Here is a 27,208-nt window from a genome sequence, read left to right on the forward strand (position 1 = left end):
CCTTGCCTGCCTGTTGCTCGAGTTTTCCTATTCTGCTGCTGTTCTCAAATTGCTCAGAGGCTTAATATGAGTTACATGTGCTCAGCCAATAGCTCAGCCTTGTTACTAACTATCTCTTACATATAAATGAACCCATATTATCTATGCTTTGCCACATTGGCTCATAGCTTGTTACCCATTTTCTATAAGCCCTGCTTTCCTTGGCAGTTGGATGGCGTCTTCTGACTCTGCCCATCTCTTCCGACTCCTCCTTCCCAGAGTCCTCTGTCTGCCTCAACACAAGGAAAAAACATTATGGACCTGAAGGTCCTCTTCAAGTCCCAGACAGGAGGGATTAGAGTCCCAGTCTTGAAGTGGAGATTCAGGCGCACCTACGACAATGGAGTTGGCAGGTACCCTGACCTACTGTCATAAGGTGATTCACAGGAACATCAATCCAGAGCATGCACTTCACCCCTGAGCCCCAGCAGGGAAGATCACAGACTTTGGTTGATCTGTGTATGCCCCCCTCTCAGTAAAAAGACTGGAACTCTGGACTACTTGCCCCAGAAATGATTAAAGGGAGAACATATGAGAAGGTGGATCTGTGGTGTGTTGGGGTGCTCTATGAGCTACTGAATGGTAGTACATCCACCCTTTGAGACCAGCATCTACAATGAAACATACAAATGCATACAAACACAGCTTTCAGCAATAGCTAGCGATGATCTGCTGTAGCTAGCAGGGCACCCTAAAGAGATTGACAGCAAAAGCGAGAAACTAGAGATTCTCCTTCCCTGGCCTCACTGCATGGATTTGAGGTTTCTGCAATCTGTGCCCTTGGGGGCCCCAGCACTTGATCTCCAAGATTCTTAGGTACCATCCCCTCAGAGTCTGAACCTGGCCCCAGGTCCTGAAGCACCCCTGGGTGCAGGAACACTCACATAGGTTTCTGCATCCTGTTGGTCAGATGGCTTCGAGTCCTGCCTGCCTCCGTTTCTTTGTGTTTAATTCAGGGAGCTCTCCAGGCCCTGTTTTTCTCATCTGTTTTGCTTGTTTTCTCCTTTAAAATGCAATTAGAGAAAACAAGCAAAAATTAAGATGCAAGTTAAAACTGATCAATATAAAAAACATTAAAATACGAGCTAAGAAAAGGCTGGGTATTCACAGAAACAAGTCTTGTCATGATTTGGGAACTGGTTGGTCCAGAAGAGACTGGTACACAGTCCTCCATTGTCCACACTGCTCTCAGCAATATCTTCCTAGCTCCCACAGAACAGCTCTGAGCACTTAACTGTTTTCCACTCCAAAGTTCCAACACTACCAAAGTCCTCTCAGAAGCAAGGTCACATCTGTCACAGCAATACCCTACTCCTGGTACAATTTGTCAGGTTCTCTAGAGCAAAGAAGACACTTAAAATAATGGTAGTCAAATCATATCCGAGAAGCTGGGAATTTGCTGTAGTAACAATCCATGGGCAGGGTGTGCCTCAGTAGTTTCAGTATTGTGCTAGAAACCTAGAAGTTCCTGCATAACCACTGGCCCCTGCTTCACAGGGACAGCCCATAAAAGCCAATTCTGCTACCAGCAAAGGTGTCAACAGGACAACTCAGTAACCATAAGGAAGTCAAGTCCAAGTGATCAAGAACCAAGATGATCTTCCTTCTGCCATGCCCTTTTTATCTGGGCTGCCACCAGAAGGTGCAGCCCAGAGTTGGGTTTGTGGCAGACCTTCCCACGTCAAGGCATTTAGGACACTTCATGCAGTTCCCTACTCAGGTAGTTCCAATTTGTGCCAAGTCAATCATGATACCCAAAGACCATTTTGACGTATAATGACCTTGGGAAGATACTCTGCAGAATTCATGGTCCTCTCATATCAAGTATGGTGTGATTAACGGAGGAAAGCCACCCAGTCATCATTTCTCTATGAATAAAGCATTTAAAACTTCTCACAAAAGTAGGTAGGCTGGGCATGGTGGTACAGACCTTTAACTCCAACTCTTTGGAGGCAGAGCCAGGCAGGTATCTGAAATGGAGGCCAACCTAGTCTATAAAGCAAGGTACAGGACAAACTAGAGCTACAGAGAAATCCTATCTAATTAAAAAAAGTCACTGATTTCTCTGGAATCTGACTAAAGCATGGCCTGAACACTCATGCTTGTCATTTCCTCCCCTGCCTCCAACATATACAAAGTGAACATCTGTTATCACACTTTGATTGCACATTGACAAATTTTGCTTTGAGTCAGGGCAGAGCTACCCACTAGTTGACCAATAAGCTTTAGAGAACTGTGGACAGAAGACAGGAAGTAATAAGGCGAGGTCAGAGATCTCAGCCCTTTTGAATTCAGGAATGGAAGAGATAGGTCACTGGTGGCTTCTCTGCCACCTCTGATCATTCAGGTTCCTACAAAATATCCCAATTTTTTATTGGCAACTAGGTAAACACATCCAGCATCCAACTGGGGCACAAAGGTCCCAGTGTAGCCACTTGCTCCTGGCTTTGCTGCCACCGGAACAGCACCTTCCTAAGCTGGTTGGATTTTTTTCTTGCCCTCCCAAAAGGCCTGAGTAAGTCTGGAATTTTCCTTTTGCAGCCTTCCCTACAACAGCCTCCAGCTGCTGCTGCCCAAACTCCATAGGCCTCAAACCCCAGAGGTGCCTGGGGATCAAGACAGCCACCCACAAATGTCTGGTTCTGCCTTCAGGCAGTTCCTACCACAACATTGCTTCTTTGGATTGTGAACAGAGCAGAATGTGCAGACAGTTGCCCGATTCAGGAACCAGGGAAAATAGAATCATATACTAAAGTTATACAATGCCCAAAAGAAACTTTAAGTGACTTTTTGCAAAGATTGACTAAAGCCATACAAATGGGGGTAGAGCAGATCCAGAAGCTAGACGAATACTTGAATCTCTAGCCTTTGAAAGTGCTAATTTGGAATGCAAGAAGATGCTTGAGCCCTTAAAGATCAGATCACCAATGGATGAGTGGATCCTGTACACACACAATGGTGAGTCCTTTGACTATAACACTGAGGCTTGGGTAGCGGAAAGTGATCTCCAAAAGGTATGAAAAAAGACATGAAAATACTAGATGTTTTAATTGTGGTAGAATAGGACATCCAAGAAGAAATTGTAGACAAGGCATCCCTAAGAAATAATGCTTCTTCTGGGAATAACCTAAATAGAAGGACCCAACCTTCTGGATTATGTAGAAGATGCAGCAAAAGGCCAACACTGGATCAATGAATGTAGAACAACAAGAGATAAACAACTCAATCCTTTACCATTGGGAAACTCCTTGGGGCTATCTCTTGAAGGCCCCCATGTGAAGTGTGGTCCAATCATTCTCAGTCACTGTGGATGACAACCCTCTCCAGAACAATTAAGAAATCCAGCACCTGCTCTGCATGGTAGATCAGCTTTGGAGGATGATCAAAAATTTATGCATTCAAGTTGGCCTCTTCATGAGGTAGATGTTAAATTCTTAGGGATTGGAACCTTATCTTAGCTAAAACAAATCACAGTGGATTAGTGTGTCTCACATCATGGGTCAGAGCACAGGAAAGGGATGCCCATAGTCTATTTTTCCTTTTATCCCACAAAGCCCATAGCTCTTAAGATGGACTCATTCAGGATGAGTACCCTTCCCATTAATCCTTTAAGTGCTCAGACATAGCCAGGTATGTTTACTCATAATCTAGTTTTAAGTGATTAGCTATCACAAAGCCCACCCCTTACCAATCTGACACCCAAACATCTCTGCCCTAACAGCTTGTATCAGGCTTATGTTCACCTCATACTGTGAAAGTCCCATAGAGTTTGGAAAAACTGAACTCTAAAGTTTAAAGGCAAAGAAAGTGAGAAATACGCACTTCCAGTGCACAATTGGGATCATAAGCATTTGCTTTTCAAAAGGGAGGGAGGGCACAGGAAATAGGGATGGAGCCAGAGCAAATCTGAAACCCAGCAGGGCAAACATTACATCCTGTAGTGTTTATGCCTGGAACTTAGCATGCTTGGGTTCCAGCATGTGAGCTCCAACGAGCCCATGCGGTCTTCTCCCCTTTGGGTACGCCATTGGAGCCTCTTGGTGGCTCCACTACTTGGCTGCTTTTCTCAGCAGACATTCCACGGTCCTGCTGTCTCCCACATCCCAGGTTCTCCAATATGGCTTAGGTTTCACCTCATTCTTCACGCATCACACAGGCAAATCTGACCCTACTATACCTTGTCCGGCATCCCAAGAATTCTTTTGGAACCGTGGGTGGATGCCTCCATGAACCCACAACTTGGGACATCTGAATGTCTTGACCATCTCCTGTCTCCTTTAGACTCTGCCTGTCAAATTTAAGGCGTGTACTAGAGTGCCATTAGTAAATATGATGACAGTGAGTGTCTGTTTTTGTATGGTTTCTCAGGAGTCCTCATGCCCACCTGAAACCTCACAGCAGTTGCCTGCCTGAATGTCGGTCAGCATTCAGTTTAAGCTCCTACTGCAGTTACCCACTAAATGCTCCTTCCCTCATTGTAGGGATTCTCTGGCCCACATCTATGAAGTCAAACTTCCTCCCACAACCTTGTTCCAAAATCCCAAGAACCACATGGTCAGATTAGATTACAGCTAGGACTCCACTTCTGATACCAATTTCATGTGGTAGATTCCTGACAGACAGCTTAGGGGCAAGACTTATTTTGGTTTGAAGTCTGAAGGTCCCACTCATTGTGATGGAAGTAAACAGCTCAAACAGTTCCCATCATGACAGGCCAAGGAAGCTGAGGGAGGAAGGTGGCCATACCGGTGGCATAAAAGTTCCCAGTGTATACCACAGTGATACATCCAGGGTAGGTCCCTGCCCACTTAATCCTGAGGTACTCTTTTCTAAAGAATGTAATTTTTCTTGGAAAGAATCCCAGTTCCCTCTCCATCCCCTCCTCCTGCACCTCCCCCCTCCCCCCCAACCTCCCACCCTATTCCTACTTCCTTCCGCATAGGAGATATCCAGAGTCCGAGGTACTCTTTAAAGGTTGTTTGTCTCTTAAGTGGCTAATCCAGTCAAATTTAATGTGAAGACCAACTGCTCCTACTAAGCTTAGCATCTGTGACATCTTTTTTTTTTTACTTTACTGTGTTCAGCCCATTGTCAAAGTGGCAAATCAACGTCTCCTGTATATTGAGTTAACCTTCAACTCAAAATATCTAAACAAAAGTGGATTACAAATGGTACCACCTGTGGTGCTTTGAACACCTGCACACCAGTAGGTGCTGCTACTTGGAGAGTTATGGAGCCTTTGAGGTGGATGGAGCCTTGCAGGGAAGTGCCTCCTCGGGAGGAGGCTTTGAGTTTGCAGTTTTCTGCTTGTGGCTGGAGCTACGATTGATCAGTTTCCTGTTCGGGCTGCCTGCTCCAAGTTTCTCCCTCACATTATAAACCATAAGTGCTCAGACATAGCCATGAGTGCCTGCAAGTTGCTTTTGGTTGTGGTGTTTATAACAAGTAACTGATACATTGCCCAAGTGTACCCACCCCTTGCTTGGTCAACCCTTTCCTATGTCTCAGACTCTTATCTAAGAAACCATACAAAATAGATTTCTCTTTAGGCACCTCAGACTTTTCATACAGTTTGTCTAAATCTTTAGCTTCTGTCATATCGGAGCAGCAAGACTACACATGTCTGAAGACTCTTCATACCTTTCCCAGCAACATGTCCGTTTGACACCCTTCGAAGCTTCTGTTGCTTCTTGAGCCTAGCTGCTTTGTGAGCACACAGCAGTGAATGGAGGCATCCTATGCTACTCTATTGTTGCAAATGTTCCTAGTGGCTTTCAATAAGTCTAACTTCTTTGGGTTCTACAGAACAGTGCCTGCCTATATCACTCAATACCATAGCACCAGTTTGGTGTACTCTGCAGTATGGGACATCTCTAGGACCCTCACATTTCTAAACCTTAGAAGAATGTAGAAAGCCATCTGAGAAACCCCAGACTACCCTACCTCTGCTTTCACTGTTCCTGTGTCTGTTATAAAAAACCAGAAGCATCTCTTTCCCATCACTTCCGTAGGAGCACAAGACCCTACTTCCTGGGGACCTCATCTCTTGAGACTAGTGCAGACAGGTTTTGGCCTTGTTCAAGAACAAACTCAGCTGAAATTTGGAAAGCACACAAGTCAACATATCTTACATGGGAAACACATTCAAAGTCCATTATTTGAGAACTAGCCATTCTCCCTGGAATAGGAAGTGCATTCATGAAAGGTTAAAGAGGAAGTCTTCTGTATGCTTTTCACAGAACTTCCTACAAGATTATCACTTTATTTTATGTGTATGAGGTCTTATCTGTATACCATATATGTACAAGTATCCATGGGATCTAGAAGAGCACCCAATGCTCCAAACAGGAGTTACAGTCTGTTGTGAGTCACCATGTGGGTACCAACAATCAAATCAGGTCCTCTGCAAGAGCAGCCAAGTGCTCTTAACTGCTGAGCCATCTCTGCAGCCCAGGCAATGTCCTTCAGATGACCCACAGTGTGAGCTTGCTCCTGCCCAGCCCTCTGTCCTTTCTGTAATAGTTTCTGAAGGCTTTCCATCCAGAATCCTGACTTGATATTTCTCATAGTTGCTAAGTTTTAGAGGTTGCATGCCTTCAGTTGTGCTTGCAATGTATTTTCTATAGGACCAAGTGATGACAGAAGCAGAGATAGAGTGGAAAGGTGGTGTGTTTTGCAGATTCAGTCACTTCACCTTACCAGAGATCCTGTGCTTCTGGTGTCTGGTTGTTTACTATCCTTGAAAGTCACATCTATGTGCATTAGATAGGATACTGAGAACAGGCGAAGCCATTCCACCCACTCTAGCTTGGCGAATGAGTTAAGTTATTTACAGCACTGCTTATTCAAAAGCCAAATGAATCAGAAAGTCTATACGCAGTACACACAGCCATTGATAAAGTAGATGACCTCTTTTCCATTTCTACTGCAAGATGAACAGTTTTAATTCACATATTATTGTATATAGTTAGTATAGCCCAGTGGCAGATCTTTCAGTCTCCATCATAATAAAGATTTAACCATTCAGACAACACAGAACACATTGCTTCAATACAGCTTGAGGTTGTGATCCACCCAGTGAGCAAGATCTCATACCCTGGAATCCTTAGTGAGGATTCACATTTATAGTATCTGATATGTCCATACTGTACGGAAATAGATTTCAGTTTTCGAGGAAAAGTGGAAGTCTTAAAATTGTCTTTCAGGACTAACTCAGGAATTTTTCGCACTACCTGAGGAAATTACTCAAATCCAGCGAGGCAATGCTGAAGATCCCAGGAAAGTGAACCCCCATTTCATCTTAAGGGCCTTACCTTTTTTTTGCATTTATGGAGAGAAGAACGGCACACCCCAAATGCAGCTCACACATGATCAAAATACTCAGAAAAACTACTGGGGAGCTGACCGAGGTCCTGGAGAAATACAATCTCCCAGAGCAGGGAGTTCAGGAGGATATTTAGAATTTTCTGAAGGAGAAACCAGTCAGGTGGAAACTTGATTTAGAAGTGGCCACCCTGAACAGCTCAGGTTTCCAAGAACTCAGAAGTCCCTGCAAGACCCAACCCAAAGCCCCAGAGCTACATAGAAATGTCAGGTCTTTTCTGGAGACTAGAGACTTTCCCAAGGAGGAGAAATTATCATTGAAAACCTAAGAAGTCTTCCATGAATGGGCATCACCAAGATTCAAGGCCAAGTATAAAGCATGAACATTACCAGAAACAAGCTAAAGTGCAGCTAGTTCAGAGACTTAGAATGAACTCTTGGCAGAGGTCCAAGAGCTATGCCGCCCATGAGAGCACAAAGGAAGCGAGCAGGAGAGCATGGCTATGTCAGAAGGCTCAGACCCCAGGTTCAGATGAACAGCCCCACAGTGGTCCCCAGGCTAGGACCTACAGAGGGCTTGAAGAGCAGGGATGGTCCCCTCCAGGGTGATGACTATCCAAGTGAGCTCTTCCTTCTCACAGGGATAGAGGCCTATGAAGGACAGGGGAAAGGAATTAGCCAACGGTGGGGAAGCAATGCAGGCGAAGATGCAGTGAGGGCAGTGCCTGTAACCCTGTCTTCCTTGGGTCCTTAGACAGCTGCTACCTGATCTTCTCATTCCAAATCCTAGGTGGGAAAACGCACTCCTCACAAAGTTCAGAGATCTTCAGAGTGGAGCAGTTTATAAGACAGTGATCAGATTGGAGAGAAGAGAGAAAGAGACCTGGGCAGGGTACTGCAAGGGCATATCTGCGGGCCTCTGCTCCTCTGGACAGGCCCCTCCTATTGTTAACCACCTCCCAATTGTACCATGCAGTTAAATTGACCATGAAGGCTGACCTAATGACTACCTTCTCTGGAGACTTCATCACAAGTACACACATGGCATACACATGCTAATATGCACTGAGAGCCATTTAGTATGAATGATCAGTTCATGTCTAGTGTCTGAACACTGTAGGACATGAGGAACCATTCTGACTTGAATGGTCCCTGTTAAAATGAACCACCAAAAGGTTGCCAGTCATTCCTATAAACAATGGGGCAGATACTACCTACCAGCATTTGCAGCTTTGGAATTGTAATGGCACTCAGTGTTGAGAGATATCAGGTGATTGAAACCTGAATTGTCCTTTTTCATGTCAGAGAGCATTGAGGCATTTCCTCCAATACATTATGGCAGTATTCAATGATGCAGTTTTGAAAGATATTTTAGTATGATGTGTTTCCATGCATGCTTATACATGTACTCTTGTAGTATCCATGAAGGCTAGGTCATCGTATTCCATTGGAACAGTACTAACAGTTGTGAGCCACAATGGGGGCTTGACCTGACACCAGGTTCTTTCTAGACCAGCAAATGCTGTAAACCAATGAATGAGCTCTGATGACCTCATGACCACTTTCAATGCCTTTTAGCTTTGATGATGTAGCTTGGAGACTATCGCAACTCTCCTTCTCTAACCAAAGTCAGGTCCTGCATGCGGAGAAGACTGGTGGGATCTTGACTATGTAAAATGTTCCATTCCCTGTAAAGTGATTTCCTAGCATCTAATGTCCTATGGCATTATAGGAATGGGTACTGAATTTGAAGTGTTTAAGAATGACAAAGCTGGGATTTATAATCTCACTTTGGAAGGAATCGCCACTCTCACATTCACCTGAACTTGGAGATCTCAGCCTGAGAATCAGTCAGGAAAGCGTGGATTGCGATGCATTAGAAATGTTCATTTGTGTTAGAGAGGAGACAGCAAGGCGGTCTGATTAACAGCACCGACAGCCTCTGCCTCCGTAGATTAAAGGAATAGCAGGGTTCTTCACTTTCCATATGGAGCCTATGTCTCAACCAGTCTCCCAGGGAGTCTATGCACTTCCACTTCTCTTGGAGGACTTCCTACAGGCAAGCTTAATGGCCCCCCATGAACACAGTGAGGTTAGCTACCACTGTGTGTCCTGGTTCCTAAACTCCCATTATTCCCAAGTAGCGTTCCTGTAACATGAGCTCTGTCATAATAGGAGCATGTTTACCTGCCAGTCACAGTCCACAGGGCAGCAAATAGCTAGCGACATGTAAGAAGTTTGGTGCCAGGAAATGGTGGGTAGAAGAGTCCAAATTAAAAACATGTTCAACTGAGAATTTCCTGCACCAGGGTGAGCAAGGCTCCCAGTGGGTGGACAGAGCTTCTAGAAACTAAGGCCATCTTAGTTTCTTGTGACATTTGTTGTCAAGCCTAGCGATTCTTATGCTGCCACCTCGGATCATTAGCTTTGACCTGAAGACCTATGACCAGGAGTCACATCTGGAATTGTAGCCATGCTCCTGTAACTGCCTGTTTGTGACTCTCAACCCTGAGCCCTCAAACACATGACTTCAGGATTGTTACCCAAGTTCCTGTCACCAGGCTCAGATGGCTGATAAATCCAAACAGGCTGGCTTCTAATTTCACAGGTTATCTGAGGTTTACCGCTTGTCCCAGTCCATTATTCCCAGAAACACCCACCCCCAGAAGGGATAGGCCTCCAAGGTCAGCCCTATTCAAGGGGGCCAAGATCTGGTACCCAGCCTTGCCCCAGAGTCCTGCTGTTCACCAAAAGCCACATTTCCTGGGTTGCAGCCCACATCATCTGTGGCTCTTGCTGCAGTCCAGCTGGTCCCATCTCATGAAGGTTCTGTTTCAGCTAAACTTCAGGTTCCCAGGGAGCTTAAGAGGGAATTCGTGCATGAGTGACTGTCCCCTCTGATGACCTGGTGTCTGAAGCCAAACCACCTGGCTTTTCAGACAGAAGGCCCCTGACTCAGGCAGCTGGAAGCCCAGTGAAACTCCATCAGCAAAGACCGTCCCAGTCAGTGACAACTGAGCATGAACATCCCTGACCAGCTCTTCAGTGAGGACCTCCATGCATTGAGACCTCTCTAGACCCTGACGTCACCGAGCTCTTCTCACTCTTGATTGCTTCACTTTCTTGATCTTTACTAAGACACACTTACAGCAATAGCTGAGGCTATTCCCAGGTCTAAATGGGTACCATCCTGAGGCCCAGAGCCCCTGTTCCAGACTATAGGGATGACAGGCACTTGTGGCCATATGCATTTTGGGAATATTTTGAGTTAGACTCTAACTCCAGTAGCCTTTGTCCCCAGAGTGTCGTGATTACAGCTGGTGACTCACTAGACAGTTATAAGTTCATCTGGGAGCTTCCTTTAAGTTAAATTTGTAGTAAGTATTTGCATTATTTGCTAAGTGTATAGTATTTTCAGACAGTTACTGTATGTAGTCCAGGTAGCCTCTACATTCTGACTAAGTGTCCACTGCCTAATGTATTGAACTCACAAGGAGTCTCTTGTCTAAGTGTTTGAAATGACAATAGATTTTTATTCTTTACTACAGTGATAAAGTTTTTTGGTTCTATCTGTTCATGGTAGAGTGACTTTAATGGAAACACCCAGGAGACAGTCAAGTCTGAGTATTTAAGGCCACCAAGCTTCCATAAAGTGAGTTTCAGTTGGACAACAAGGGACATACAGGCAGACCCCATCTAGAAATTAAGTTTCTAAAAGTCAAAGATGTGTATCCAGGAATTTGGGCCCTGCTACACTCCTGGTAGAGCCGTAGGGTCTCATCTGTCTGGTACAAAGGGACAGACAGATGGAACAGCAGAGACAGAGCAGAGCAGCAGCCCTTCAGCAGGGACCCTGGTGACAAGATCCTTACTCTCTCCCTACCTCATTCATGGAGACTGACCATATGAAAGGACAGGAGCCCGAGAAGTCCACACCAATACAGGACCCTGCTCAAACCCATCCCGACATGCTACAGGCACCCACATTGGTGTGAGTCAGAGTGAAACCCAGAATAGGTTTGGAATTGACCAAGAGTCAATTATACCCTTGAAGAGCTCGAGTTGCAAACATGTCCCTGATACTCTTCCACTGATGGGGCACTAACAGGGTGTGTCCCAGATAGGTCACTTCAAGATGAGCATGAACACAAGAGGTCATTGCAAAGTCAAAACACCCTGAGGGTTTAAAAATATGCAACAAGTGGACAATTAGACTTCAGACGTATGTTGCTCAAGGGAATTCATGGTCTCTGTCACAAATGAATTGTGGAACCTATGCTCTGGTTAAACCATCTCTCACAGACCCCAGGATTTGAAGAGATTTAACTATGAAAGTTAGTAGCAATGAGATGGAGAAAAAAGCTATCTTCCTAATGAAAGGTTGCCCATTTCACAAAATACCTGCTCCACAAGTGTTAAATGTGTTGCCTAGAAGCCTATTGGCTTGGAGGGTACGGAAGATGACCTAAGTCTGAGGCACTTGCTTAAGGTGCTTACTGTTGGGCTTTCTTTCCTCCCTGTGGACATGAGGCTGTCACATAACTGACTAGAAAAATTGATTGTTACTTCCCAGCACAGCTCCTAGGAACCCTAGGGAGGCTCTAGAGTGGGGTCTGTCCTAGTTGCTAGTGAGATGTATTGCTTCAAGGTCTGGGGTTCTCATGCAAGAGAACAGGCATGATTATAGAAGGTTGGGATTTTGTGCCCTACACCTGTCACCCCAGAGGTGAGAGGAAGGGAATTGTCAATTGATCACAGGGCTGTGATCATGCCTACATAAGAAAGCTCTTACAACAGAGTGGGCAGTTGGCTTCAAAGTTCAGAGCACAAACTGTTCCTATGTAGGAGACCCAAGTCAAGATCCTGGTTCTTATACATGTGGTTTACACTCACTAAAACTGGAGTTCTAGGGGATCTAAAACTTCTAGCCTCCCAGATACCTGCCATCACCTGTGTGTACCTAAACACAGGTCTATACATCAGACCTTAGAGAAGGTTGCAACTATCACATAAGAAATCATTTTCACCGACTCCCACAGACATGAACACATGGAGGTGCATCAATATTCCGGTGGTGCCCGGAGTGGATGCGGGGCCTCCAGAGGCACAGACACGAGGCCTAATGTAACTTCTTGGGCCTGACTGGAGTTGTGACTGGTCTTTGCCTTGTAACTTCCCCAGGATAGGGACTCAGCACACCCTATGCTAAAGGAGCTGCTGCCTAGCTATCCTGGTGAGGAGAAATATCATTGGCCCTAACCCTCACACCATCCTTAGACTCCCGCTCTTGCTTCTCAGTATTATAGAAGTACCTGCCTGATGCAATAAAGACAAGATCTTGCTTCAACAAGTATCCTGACTCAATGTAGTTCTCTCAAGTGACTAGGAGGGGCTTTGGGTCATTGACACTCTCCGTCCTGCTCAACCCAAATGAGGGAACGGCACGGCCAGCTCCTCCACAGCCATACCTGTTGAGGACCCAAGCAAGTGGAAACAATTTCCTTCCTGCATGTGTGCCCTTGGCTCCTCTCTGCCTCTGTTCAGTTGTGAGAATTCATTCTATTTACCCACTTCACACGAGCTAATTTCTATCCGTTAATAAAGGAAAGCATGCAGAGAGCACTCGGCCTATTGGACAGAGGTGTCCTGACACTGACACAGGGCAGCTCACAAGACACTTCACTTGCTGAGACTTTGATATGTCTGCTGTGGCTGTTTCCAGCTGGGGTGTTGGGACTGAGGGATTTGGGGGGAACACCTAGTAGGTGTGCACGGTGCACTGCTCAATTAAAGAGCATCCGATTCTTATCCAGTGTGGGAAGCACAGGAGACCATTGTCATTCTACTAACTTCATTGGCAACCTTCAGGTGTCCATTTCACATGACCAAGTAGTCCTGTGACCTATGAGGACACTATTTTCACCATTGCTGAATTTGAGGGCAAGTGGCACTCAGATTGAAGATATGCATTTCAAAAGAAGCTGAATTCCCCCATTCATTATATCCTGCTATCCCTGGTACTTGACTCTGTACAGAGGCTCCTCGAGCATAAACGTTTTCTGCTTGAATAGCCAAGTTCATTTAAAGCGTTTGCTATAATATGTTGTGGCAGTATTCATCGCTCTCCTTACAAAAATATAAACATTCATTGTTTTATGTGACGATTTTGCCTGCCTGGTTCTCTGCACATTGTGTGCAGTGTCCAAAGCAAGGCCATTTTATCCTCTGGTACCAGACTAAGTCGTGAGCCACAATGTGGAGAATGGACCTTAAACCAGATCCTTGTCTAAGTAGCAAATGCTCTAACTGCTGGCTGATTTCACTCCAGACCTCAGTGCCACCATTTTTAATGCTGTAGGTTTGACTATTGGGATTGGAGACTATTCAGACCTGAAAAATGTCAGGTCCCTGAGTCTGGAGCAGTCAGGCTGGAGGGATTCTTCCCTAAGTCAGTTGTACACTGCTGTAAGTGAATTCCAACCATCTCCTGAGAGTTCTTAAATGGGTACAGCATTTTTAGTAGATCTCACTCACTCTTGACCAGTGTTTATATATAACTCAGCTTTGTCATTCTTAATCCAGCATTTTCTTTTGGAATGAGTCAGCATTTAGTACCACACTACTTGGATGTCTCAGGATAAGAACCACTCAGGAAGGAGATTTCCATGCCTTAAAGTATTTTGTTTTTTGGAAGATGTACTGAGACAACAGCAGGGTAAGTCAAATTAATAGCCCCGAGGCTCTTTCAGTAATGGAGTAAAGAACAGGAGGGTCCTCACCACACTTCCCCTCTGGAACCTAGGTGTCAACCATGAGCTCCCAGACAGTCCATGCACCTCCACACTTCCCTTGCAGGACTTCCTACGTGCAATCCAGTGGTCCCTCACAACACTTGCAAGGATATCATGAATCCAGATCTCAGCATGGTAGCTAAACACTCCCGTTATTCCCAAGTAATATTACTACATGAGCTGTCAACATTAGGAATGTGGTTACCTGCCATTCACTGGAAAACTGGCAGGATTCTGTCAAGAAATCCGAGTTTCTACTTCAACAATGAAGATTTCTGCATGGTCCCTTACCTCTCCCCTCCCCAGGCAGTGGACAGGCCATTCAAGAACAGGTGCAGAAAGAGTCTTGGCTGCTTAGCTTCTCTCTGGAAGGCAACAGTGCATTTTCTAGTAAATCCTCAACAAGGAAGCCATGGAGGGGCTGCCTGTTACAGCTTGCATCACACCCCACTGACGTTCACTGGAGTCCAGGGGAGCCTCATCTCCAATAAAACCAAGCCATGGTAGTTTACTAGCATCTATGACAATTGAAGATATCTGGTCCTTCCACAAAAGTTTTAAGAGCTCTTAAGGTTTTTCTATTTTAACAGCTATGCTTCATTGGCAATTTCATATTACAAACCTCAATCCTGCTCATCCCTTGGACAATAGATCCTCCCCTCCCAACTCTGATCATCCAAGCAGTCACCTCATAAGTCATTTAAACAAAAATTGCAACAAACCCCTTTCCCTGATGTACCCCCCATCATTCATCCTAGTGGTATTGGGTGCTTCAGTGTGCACCCGATATACCCTTGGGTTCAATGAGCCCCACCCACAAAATTTCAGTTCAATGAGTTCAAGACCCCTGGCAACGGGTCCTTATCACTGGACCTTCACCTAGACTTGTGCACATTTCCTGCTGTTACCCCCCAATCATGGACATCCTGTGGTTACACTCCACAGGGCCAGGTCCTTCATGCAGTCCCACAGGTCACAGATGTAGATGTTAGGCTGGGGCCAGGCCCAGTGGATAGACTGACCGGCTCAGACCAGGGAGACCCACATCCTAGTCTTGGATTGGCCCACCTTAAGTTTATAATGTAGCCTGATTAAAGTTAACCTTACTCCTTGAACAAAGCTAGATGAACAGCTAGAGTGAAATCCCTGCCCCCGTTCAAGACTATAAACAAGAACTATTACTAAGCTCCACAGGCTGGACTAAAGTTAAGGTCTCCAGACAGATGCAGGAATGCAGGTGAGGTCCATGCCTCTGAACACATCCAGCTAGGCATCATGCCCTTCATGCATGCCTATCTCTGATCTGAACCCTAGGCCCCCAAACAAGTTCAGGATCATCCAAGTTCATGTCACTAGGTTTCAGTGACCTGATGAATCCACACAGGCTTGTTTCTAATGTCAGTGCTGATAAGCGGCTTGCCATTTGTCCAGGTCCAGAATGCTAATCCAGGCCCCCCTGAGTCAGGCAGGCTTCAGAGGCCCAAGCCATCTGTGTGTGTGGGAAAAGGTCTTGTACCTGTCCCTGGCATCCCATGTTGGAAAAACTACTCTGCTACGTACGGTCAAGCATGGCCCTCAGAGTTTCTATCAGGAGCTAAGCCGTTCTCCCACTTGCAGAGCCTCCCTTTCCTTAGTGTTTCCTAACAGCTCTGGGCTCCTATAGGGAGCAAGGTCTTTTGAGCCCTAGGAGGAGGACACTCAAGGCAGGAGCTTTAGCGATCAGCTACTGCTGGATTCCCTAAGCCCTTTTAATCCTCTCCAGAGACACATTGCAGTCCACACCCTGTGTGCCTCTTGCTGTAGGCCAGCTGCTCCCATTTCACGATGGCTCTGAATCATCCCTCCAGGTTCCCAGGGAGCTTAAGAGGGAATCACGCTTGAGGGAATGGGCCCTCTGATGACCTGGTGTCCAGGCTTTTCTAACAAGAGGACCTGAGCCAGGCAGCTGGATGCCCAATGAGACTCCAAGCAGCACAATCCCAGCCACACATTTTTTCAGCCTCAGCTGCCATCCATAAGGAGCTCTTCAGTGAGGGCCTCCATGCCTTTGAGACCTCTCTAGGCCCTGACATCACTGAGCCCTTCTCACTCTGGATTACTTAACATCCTTGATCTTTACCTATGTAGAATGGCTTTGTAGGCCTGAGTTCAGCACATGCTGAGTCTATCAGGTAGAGAGAATTGGTGCCTGCAGATGCAGAAATCTCTGGTGTGGAGTCCTTTCTGAATGCATTAGTTCCATTCAATTTCTGGGGACATGAACTCCTTATGCCAGCCTGGATGGATCCCTACCTGGCTGCGGGACTCCCCTCTGTGGGATTTTAGGAGCAGCAGTGGAGAGGCAGTCACATGTATAGTCCCTCCAGATGCCATTGCCCTGTGTCCCCCAGTTCTTGGCCTGGGTTTCCCAGATGGAGTGGTTTTGACACTCAGGTCAGGGGTCAATGTTTCCCTCACTTGCTAACTTAGTTGTGCATAGGTTGCACCATAAGTGCATTGCTTTCAGAGCTGCCTGTCCTGAGGCCGACAGCCCCTGACCCTTCTTCCACACAGGATTACATGCACTCACCGCCACATCCACTTTGGATAACTTTTAAAACTGTGTCTAAGTTCATGCAGCCCACACTGGCCAGGAATATTCACTCAACTGCTCACTTGTGCTGTGGGGCAATCCTTCTGTACACTGATGATTACACACCGGTTGGTCATAGAGCTGATTTGGCCAATAGCAAGACAGTATAAGGGTATTTGGTATTGGTAAAGTCAGACTGAAAATCCAGGGAAACAAGGCTGGACACATCCCCCCTTGAAGCTATAGCACAGCTAACACAAGCAACCATGTGGAAAGATGTACATTAAAAGACATGAGTTAATTTAAGTAGTAAGAGCTAGGTAGCAATAAGCCTGAGCTACAGGACTGATCATTCTGTAGTTAACGCAAGCTTTTGTGCATTTACACCAGGAAGTTGGGACAAAAAAGCTCGATCTCCATTTACACTTTTGTCCCTGGTGTGCTATGGTCACAGTTAGAATTCTCTTCTGGAGTTATTCTTTCCAATTTTTGTTAGTATTTGCAATATAATGCCAAGTATTGAGACAGTTTATGTTAGTCTAGGCTAGCCAGTATATTCTGACTAAACACCTCCAGCCTAATGTGTGTTGAGGAGCCCGTAGGAGATGTGTGTATGAATTCACACCTGGACTGTCTTGTCAATGTTTGTCAAATGACACAAGAGATTGCTAAAGTACTGTGATATTAACAGTTTTTTATTCTTATATAGTCATGGTACAACATAACCTTAATGGCACCACTCAGCAGACAAGTCTGAGTGTTTAAGGCCATCATGGGTGATCCAGTTTCAGTGGGACATCAAGGGATATATATATATATCTACACATAGAACCCATCTAGAATTTACATTTAATATACAAAAATATATGGCCAAGAATTTGGGTCCTGCTACAAATCCTGTATAGGATCATCTGTCTTGATTCAAAGCTACAGTAGAAATCAAAATGAGACACCAAGGGCAGAGATACAGCAGAGAAGCAGCCCTTCAGTAGGGATACTGGTGGCAAGATCCATAGATAATTTCCCTGCCTCATTCATGGAGACTGCCCATGTGAAAGGACAGGACACTTGTCAAGCCCATCCTGACATGCTGCAGGCACCCAACATTGGAATGAGTCAGAATGAAAGCCAGAATAGAGTTGGAATGGATCAAGAGTCAATTCTGCCCTTGAAGATCTGGATTTGCACATGTGTCCCTGATGCTCCTCTACTGATGGGGCAACTAACAGGGCATTTCCCAGCTATGCCACCTCAAAATGAGCATGCGTCCCCATAAAGGTCACTGAAAAGTCAATCAGGACACCTGGGGGTGCAAAATATGCACAAGTGTACAAGACGACTTCAGCACTTGTGCTGCTCAAGCGAATAGTTTGTCACAAATGACTTGGATTAGCTAGAGCATAGGTTCCACATATCACTCAGACCCCAGTCTCTGAAGAGGGATTTAAGGTAACTATGAACATTAGTGGCATTGAGATATGAAGAAAGCCATCTCCTAATGAGTTCCAATTTCACAAAGTACCTGTCCCACAAGTGTTAAATGGGTTGTCTTGAAGCATTTTGGCTTGGGAGAGGGTACACATGGCCTAAGTCTATGAGAAACTCCTGGAGTCCTTCCTGTTGCCGTTTGTCCCAATGTGTGCAGATGTCTGACACTTACACGATATTACCACATAGCTTTGCGGATGGAAAATTGACTCTTAGCTCACTTCTGAGCACAGCTCCTAGGAACGCTGGAGAGTCTATGGAAGGAGATCTGTCCTAGATGCTAGTGAGAGCATGCATTACTTCAATATCTGGACTTTTCACGTCAAAGAACAGGCATGAGTAGAAGGTTGGGATTTTGTGCCCTACACCTGTCACCCCAGAGGTGAGAGGAAGGGAATTGTCAATTGATCACAGGGCTGTGATCATGCCTACATAAGAAAGCTCTTACAACAGAGTGGGCAGTTGGCTTCAAAGTTCAGAGCACAAACTGTTCCTATGTAGGAGACCCAAGTCAAGATCCTGGTTCTTATACATGTGGTTTACACTCACTAAAACTGGAGTTCTAGGGGATCTAAAATCTCTGGCCTCCCAGATACCTGCCATCACCTGTGTGTACCTAAACACAGGTCTATACATCAGATCTTAGAGAAGGTCGCAACTATCACATAAGAAATCATTTTCACCGACTCCCACAGACATGAACACATGGAGGTGCATCAAGGTTCCGGTGGTGCCCGGAGTGGATGCGGGGTCTCCAGAGGCACAGACACGAGGCCTAATGTAACTTCTTGGGCCTGACTGGAGTTGTGACTGGTCTTTGCCTTGTAACTTCCCCAGGATAGGGACTCAGTACACCCTATGCTAAAGGAGCTGCTGCCTAGCTATCCTGGTGAGGAGAAATATCATTGGCCCTAACCCTCACACCATCCTTAGACTCCCGCTCTTGCTTCTCAGTATTATAGAAGTACCTGCCTGATGCAATAAAGACAAGATCTTGCTTCAACAAGTATCCTGACTCAATGTAGTTCTCTCAAGTGACTAGGAGGGGCTTTGAGTCATTGACACTCTCCATCCTGCTCAACCCAAATGAGGGAACGGCACGGCCGGCTGTGGGCACCCAATGCCCCAGTGGGCACCTGATATACCCTTGGGTTCAGTGAGCCCCACCCACAAAATTTCAGTTCAATGAGTTCAAGACCCCTGGCAACGGGTCCTTATCACCAGACCTTCACCTAGACTTGTGCACAATTCCTGCTTTTACCCCCCAATCATGGACATCCTGTGGTTACATCCCACAGGGCCAGGTCCTTCATGCAGTCCCACAGGTCACAGATGTAGATGTTAGGCTGGGGCCAGGCCCAGTGGATAGACTGACCGGCTCAGACCAGGGAGACCCACATCCTAGTCTTGGATTGGCCCACCTTAAATTTATAATGTAGCCTGATTAAAGTTAACCTTACTCCTTGAACAAAGCTAGATGAACAGCTAGAGTGAAATCCCTGCCCCCATTCAAGACTATAAACAAGAACTATTACTAAGCTCCACAGGCTGGACTAAAGTTAAGGTCTCCAGACAGATGCAGGAATGCAGGTGAGGTCCATGCCTCTGAACACATCCAGCTAGGCATCATGCCCTTCATGCATGCCTATCTCTGATCTGAACCCTAGGCCCCCAAACAAGTTCAGGATCATCCAAGTTCATGTCACTAGGTTTCAGTGACCTGATGAATCCACACAGGCTTGTTTCTAATGTCAGTGCTGATAAGCGGCTTGCCATTTGTCCAGGTCCAGAATGCTAATCCAGGCCCCCCTGAGTCAGGCAGGCTTCAGAGGCCCAAGCCATCTGTGTGTGTGGGAAAAGGTCTTGTACCTGTCCCTGGCATCCCGTGTTGGAAAAACATGTGCTGGGTAGAGATTTGCCGAGCCTCAGTTCAACCCCACCATGCAGCTCTTGGTCCCTATTGGGTCTGGATTTGCTGTGGCCTCTATTGTATCACCACCACTCAGGAGTCAGTTCCCTGAATATGGCAGGCAAAGCTGGTGCTGTAAGAGACTGAGAGCAGAGCAATAGTCAGTCTACATGACTGGAGGATGAAAGCGTCAGAACTGCAGTGCAGGATGGCTCTGCTGGTAAGTTCAAGCGTGGCCCTCAGAGTCTCTAACAATCAGGAGCTAAGCCATTCTCACACTTGCAGAGCCTCCCTTTCCTTAGTGTTTCCTAACAGCTCTGGGCTCCTATAGGGAGCGAGGTCTTTTGAGCCCTAGGAGGAGGACACTCAAGGCAGGAGCTTTAGCGACCAGCTACTGCTGGATTCCCTAAGCCCATTTAATCCTCTCCAGAGACACATTGCAGCCCATACCCAGTGTGCCTCTTGCTGTAGGCCAGCTGCTCCCATTTCACGATGGCTCTGAAACAGCTGCCCCCCCCAGGTTCCCAGGGAGCTTAAGAGGGAATCAGGCTTGAGGGAATAGGTCCTCTGATGACCTGGTGTCCAGGCTTTTCTAACAAGAGGACCTGAGCCAGGCAGCTGGAAGCCCAATGAGACTCCAAGCAGTACAATCCCAGCCACAGATTCTTTCAGCCTCAGCTGCCATCCATGACTATCTCTTCAGTGAAGACCTCCATGCCTTTGAGACCTCTAGACCCTGAGATCACTGAGCCCGTCTCTCTGGATACTTAACATCCTTGATCTTTACCAGTGAAGAGTGGCATATAGGCCTGAGCTCAGCACATGCCGAGTATCAGGTAGCGAGAATTGGTGACTGCAGACACCAAGACCACATCTGGTATGGAGTCTTTTCTGAATGCATTAACTCCATTCAGCCTTCTGGGGACATGCCCTCATGCTAGCCTGAATGGATTCCCTACCTTGCTGTGGAACTCCCCTCTATGGGGATTCAGGAGCAGCAGTGGAGAGGCAGTCACATGTATAGTCCCTCCAGATGCCATTGCCCTGTGTCCCCCACTTCTTGGCCTGGGTTTCCCAGATGGAGTGGTTTTGACACTCAGGTCAGGGGTCAATGTTTCCTTCACTTGCTAACTTAGTTGTGCATAGGTTGCACCATAAGTGCATTGCTTTCAGAGCTGCCTGTCCTGAGGCCGACAGCCCCTGACCCTTCTTCCACACAGGATTACACGCACTCACCGCCACATCCACTTTGGATAACTTTTAAAACGGTTAAACTGGCCAGGAATATTCACTCAACTGCTCACTTGTGCTGTGGGGCAATCCTTCTGTACACTGATGATTACACACCGGTTGGTCATAGAGCTGATTTGGCCAATAGCAAGGCAGTATAAGGGTATTTGGTATTGGTAAAGTCAGACTGAAAATCCAGGGAAACAAGGCTGGAAACGTCCCCCCTTGAAGCTATAGCACAGCTAACACAAGCAACCATGTGGAAAGATGTACATTAAAAGACATGAGTTAATTTAAGTAGTAAGAGCTAGGTAGCAATAAGCCTGAGCTACAGGACTGATCATTCTGTAATTAAAACAAGCTTTTGTGCCACCAGGAAGTTGGGACAAAAAAGCTCGATCTCCATTTACACTTTTGTCCCTGGTGTGCTATGGTCACAGTTAGAATTCTCTTCTGGAGTTATTCTTTCCAATTTTTGTTAGTATTTGCAATATAATGCCAAGTATTGAGACAGTTTATGTTAGTCTAGGCTAGCCAGTATATTCTGACTAAACACCTCCAGCCCAATGTGGGTTGAGGAGCCTGTAGGAGATATGTGTGTATGAATTCACACCTGGACTGTCTTGTCAATGTTTAGCAATCTCTTGTGTCATTTGGCAAAGTACTGTGATATTAACACGGATTTTTTTATTCTTATATAGTCATGGTACAACATAACCTTAATGGCACCACTCAGCAGACAAGTCTGAGTGTTTAAGGCCACCATGGGTGATCCAGTTTCAGTGGGACATCAAGGGATATATATACATAGACACCATCTAGAATTTACATTCAATATACCAAGGACACAAGTGTAAATGGAGATTGAGCTTTTTTGTCCCTGGTGTGCTATGGTTACAGTTAGAATTTTCTTCTGGAGTTATTCTTATTCTTTCCAATTTTTGGTAGTATTGCAACATAATGCTAAGTATTTGACAGTTTATTTTAGTTCGGACTAGCCGGTATTTTCTGACTGAATACCTTCTGTCTAGTGTGTGTTGAGGAGCTCCTAGGAGGATGGGTGTGTGAATTCACACCTGGACTATACCTTGTCAATGTGTTCCAAGACAGAAACTAAGGGATTGAAACATCAAAACATGGACAAGTGGGCAGAGAGATGTCAGCACTTGTGTTGCTTAAGGGAAATCTTGGTCCTTTTCCAATTTCTACATAGCCTTGATTTAACTACAACATAGGTTTCACATTCTTTCATAAACCACAGCCTCTTCCTGTGGAAGTTGCAATGAGAAGTATGAAGAAGGTAACCTCATTAGGAGATGGCCATTTTACAAAATACCTGTCCCACGGGTTATCTTTAACCATATTGCCTTGGTTGAGGGTACGGAAGATGAGCTAAGTCTATGAGGCAACTCCTTCAGTCCTTCCTATTGCACGTCATCCTAATGTGAGCAGAGATTTATCACTTACATGAGAGCATGAAGACATGGATTGTTAATGCAAAAGAACAGTCATGATTATACAAGGCTGAGACTTTGAACCCTATACCTGTAACCCCAGAGGCAAGAGTAAGGGAATTGTCAAATTGATCCCAGGGCTGTGGTCAATCATGCCTACATAAGAAAGCTCCTACAACAGGAGTGGACAGCATGAACTCCTATGTAGGAGACCCAAGTTATGATCCTGGAGAAAACACTATCTTCCTGCTTGCTGAATTTGAGGTCTAAGGCACTCAGTGTTGAAGGTTCTCAGGTGACCAAGAAGCTGTATGCCCCCACTCATCTTGCCTATCCTTCTGCATGGTGCCATACAGAGGCTCCTCCAGCATTAACATTTGAATAGCCAAGTTCATTTAAGCATTTACTGTAAATTAGTGGCAGTATTCAATGTTCGCCCTTAAAGAAAAACATTGGTTTTATCTTACACTGGTTTCCCCGTGCTCATTATGTGTATAGTGTCCGCCAAGGCTAGGACATCCTATCCACTGGAACAGCTCACTTGTGAGCCACATGTGGGGCTGGACCTGAAAGCAGATCCTTTTCTAAGCAGCAATTGCTCCTAACTGGCTGAGCTCTCTCCAGACCTCAATGCCACCACTTTATGCTTTTAAGTTTTGATGGTTTATTTGGAGAATATTCACCTTCTGATTAAAGTCAGATTGCCAAGTGTGGAAGGAGTCAGACTGGAGGGATGCTTCAACATTAAGTGATTTACAAGCAAAAAGTAGTCTTTTAAGGATTACATGAATGAATAGTGAATTGAAGCGGCCATCACACTTAACGAGTGTTGAGCCCAACTTTGTCATTCGCTTTGGGACGAGTCTGCACTCTCACTGCATTCACCTTAACATGGCGAGATCAGCCTGAGAATCAGTCAGGAAAGGGCAGATTGCTATGCGTTAGAAACGTTCATTTGACTTGGGAAGATGTAGAGGGAGGACAGCAGGGCAGCCTGACTAACAGCTCTGCCGTGCTCTGCCATCGTCAATCCAGAGGAAATATCGGCAGGGTTCTTAGCCACTCTGCCCTCCTGGAGCCCATGCCTCTACCATGGTGTCCTAGAAGTCTATGCACCTCCACTTGTCTTCAAGGACTTCCTGCAAGCAATAGTGGCTTCTTCCTGAATAATTGCAAGGACCTTGGGAATAATGGTAGTGTTTACAAAGCTGAGATCCTGTTTCCCAAATAGTATTTCTACAACATGAGCTCTGCCCTAATAGCAGTATGGTCAGTCCCTGGGGCAGCAGATAACTTCGTGCTAAGGAAAGTTTGGTCCCAGGAAACAGCAGTGTGGCCAAAAGTAGAAAGAACTTCAACTGAACAGAACTTCCTGCATCAGGGTGATCAAAACTCCCAGTGGGTGGACTGAGCTTCTAAAGACTATGGACTGTAGTCAGAAGACAGAGCTGACCTGAAGATGGAGCAGATACTCAGCAGGGCCCCAGTCTGCTACCTGGACATTTAGAGGTCTACCTCACTCCTGACACCAGCTTCCGATCGGAGGTCAAGGCAGCCATCAAGGCCATAGGTGATTTCCTGAAGGAGAGATGCTTCCAAGGAGCTGTCCACCCTGTGAGGGTCTCCAAGGTAGTGAAGGGTGGCTTCTTGGTCAGAGGCTCAGCATGCAAGGGCAGGTCGGAAGCTGACCTGGTGGTGTGCCTTAATCTCCCCCATCACTCTAACTGATCCTCAAAACAGGAGAGTTCATCGAGGAAATTAACACCTGCACAAGTTTCAGAGTGAGGGACATATTAGCCTGAAGTTCTAGGTCCAGAATTCAAAGCAACCCAACCCCCAAGCACTCAGCTTCAAGCTAGGCTTCCCCAAACTTCACTAGGAGGTGAAGTTTGATATGCTGTTGGCCTATGATGTCCTGGGTCAACTACAGCAAGCCTGACCCAAAAATCTACACTGACATCATGGAGTGCACCTCTAAGAAGCTAGAGGGCAAGTTCTCCACCTGCCCTCATGGAGCCCCAGAGAAAGTTCTTGAAGCATCGTCCATACAAGCTGAAGAATCTCATCTGCCTGGTAAAACACTGGTAACAACTGTATAAGTTGGGGAGCTGCTGCTCCCACAGTATGCCCTGGAACTGCTCACAGTCTATCTACGCCTGGGAACATGGGAGTGGAGTCACTGAGTTCAACACAAACCAGGGCTTCGGACAGTCTTGGAACTGGTCACCAGGTACAGACACCTTCAAGTCTACTAGACAGTGTATTATGACTTTCAAGACCAGCAACTCTCCAGCTACCTGCACTGGCAGCTCAGCGGAGCCAGGCCTGTGATCCTGGACCCGGCTGACCCAACAAGGAATGTGGTTGGTTTGAACTCAGACGGCTGGTGCCTGCTGGCAGAGCAGGCTATGGCTGGCTGGAGTACCCATGCTTTAAAGACTGGGATGGTTCCCCAGTGCGCTCCTGGGGTGTGCCGATCGAAGATACAGCTCCGAGTCAGGAGATTGAAAATCCTGCTCTAAGCCAAGAGGTGAATGAGAGCTGGACTTGCATCCTTCTGTGAGCACAGCAGCTCCTGCCCAGCAGCCTCCCGAATCAAGGAATATGACCCTCTGTGCAGGACTTGACCAGAGCAGGCAGGGCCCTGCCCAAGGTCCCAGTGAGGGAGCGTCCAACCTGTGGTCACTCCAGGTTCCTGACCCTGCCTGCCCACTCTTGTCTCAATCACTGACAGCCTTCCTCAGAGCTATTTCATCTGCCTTTCCCTGGACAGTGTTCTGAGGGACAAGAGATCTGAAGTCAAGTTTGAGTTCTTCCCTTCCCTTCTGCTAGAGGGTTCTGTCCTGTCCAATGTCTGACCAACCAACCACAGCAAATGCCAAAAGAAAAAAGACTTCTATGTAGGTCAGACTTGTGAGAGTGATTTGAAACCTTACGATTCTTATGCAGCACCTCAGACCACCACCTTTGTAGATGAAGACCTACAACCAGTAGTCTCATCTGGAATATGGCCCATCGTGGCCATGCTTCTGCATTGCTAGTTTGTACTTGTGACTCCCAGGGTTTCAGTCAAAACCATGGCAGGAGGCTCTGCCAAAATGTTCAAGATTCCCCTTCAAGCAGGGGATCTCCCCATGTCCAGAGCCCCCTGGCCCTTCCCCAGGCAGTAAGCAATCCACGAAGCAGCACATTTGGGAAAACTAGGTTTTGGCTACTCTAGTTTTATCTTCCCTGGCTCTAAAACAATCCAGTCGGAACTTTCATAGGGATGGCTGGCCTGGTTTTAGACACCCCCAACCACACTATGCTCAATAAAGGCTAGAGTAGCCTCATTTCTCAAAAACCAAAGAAAAACCATTATATACCCTAATGTCCACAATCAAAGGTGAGAACTTTGGAATATAGCTCCACAAAAAACATTTAAAGCATAATACTTGAACAGGAAGGTGAAAAGTCCCTCCCCTTCAAGACAATATGGAAACAAGAGATGTTACTAAGTCCCACATGCCAGCCTAAAGTTCAGGTCTAGAGACAGGGCAGGTGAGCTCCAGGCCTGATAGCCATCTGTGGACACAGGATGCTGTAAGTATGATCTCTTCCTGCCAGCCTGGTCCCATAGCTGCATCAACCCCAAATGAACACGCAAAACAGATTATGAATCTGATGGCCGTCAGCTATGGCTTCTTTGTTTATCACTGTCTAGATTAACCCATGTCTATTAAACAGAGATTAACCCATGTCTATTAATCCAAGTATTTCCATGTGGTCTCTTACTGGGGAAAAGTCCAGGGACCTGTCACTCCTCTACTCTGGTCCTGTGTCGACTGCTCAACATGTCCGCAGAGAAGAGACAGCAATTCCATTTGTCCCTGCTTAAATTTCCAGTCTGCCCAGCTTCTTCATTTCCTGCCTGGTCAGCCAGTGTTGTATTCATTAGCCAATAACATACACAGGTCGTCCCCCATCAGGATGCAGTTAGGAAGTCACAGGACAGTTCTATTCTTAGGCAGCTTGTCCTTGCATGTCCATTTGTGACTCTGAACCCTAAGCCCTTAGACACATGACCTTCAGGATGGTCATCTAAGTTCCTGTCACCAGGCTCAGGACGTTAGCACCTGTGGGTTCAGCCTAATTTCACTACTTGGCCCAGTCCATTATGCTGAGCCAGTCCCCCCATTACCACAAGGATTAGGGGACCAAGATGTGGTACCTAATCCTGCACCGGAGTCTGCTTTGACCAGAACTACATGTGCTGGGTTGGGACATTTGTTGAGCTTCACAGTTCACCCCGCCACACCATGCAGCTCTTGGTCCCTGTTGGATCTGGATTTGCTGTGGCCTGTTGAGTCACCACTCAGCAGCCAGTTCCCTGAATTTGGCAGGCAGAGCTGGTGCTTTAAAA

At 46.2% G+C, this 27,208-nt stretch overlaps 1 pseudogene; it reads left to right on the top strand.

The window, feature by feature from the left end:
- The first annotated feature begins 379 nt into the window (after window positions 1-379).
- LOC110341268 lies at window positions 380-25,803 on the top strand (annotated as a pseudogene).
- Window positions 25,804-27,208: the final 1,405 nt, after the last annotated feature.

Source organism: Mesocricetus auratus, unplaced genomic scaffold, assembly GCF_017639785.1.
Source record: "Mesocricetus auratus isolate SY011 unplaced genomic scaffold, BCM_Maur_2.0 Super-Scaffold_100021, whole genome shotgun sequence".
Taxonomy (NCBI): domain Eukaryota; kingdom Metazoa; phylum Chordata; class Mammalia; order Rodentia; family Cricetidae; genus Mesocricetus; species Mesocricetus auratus.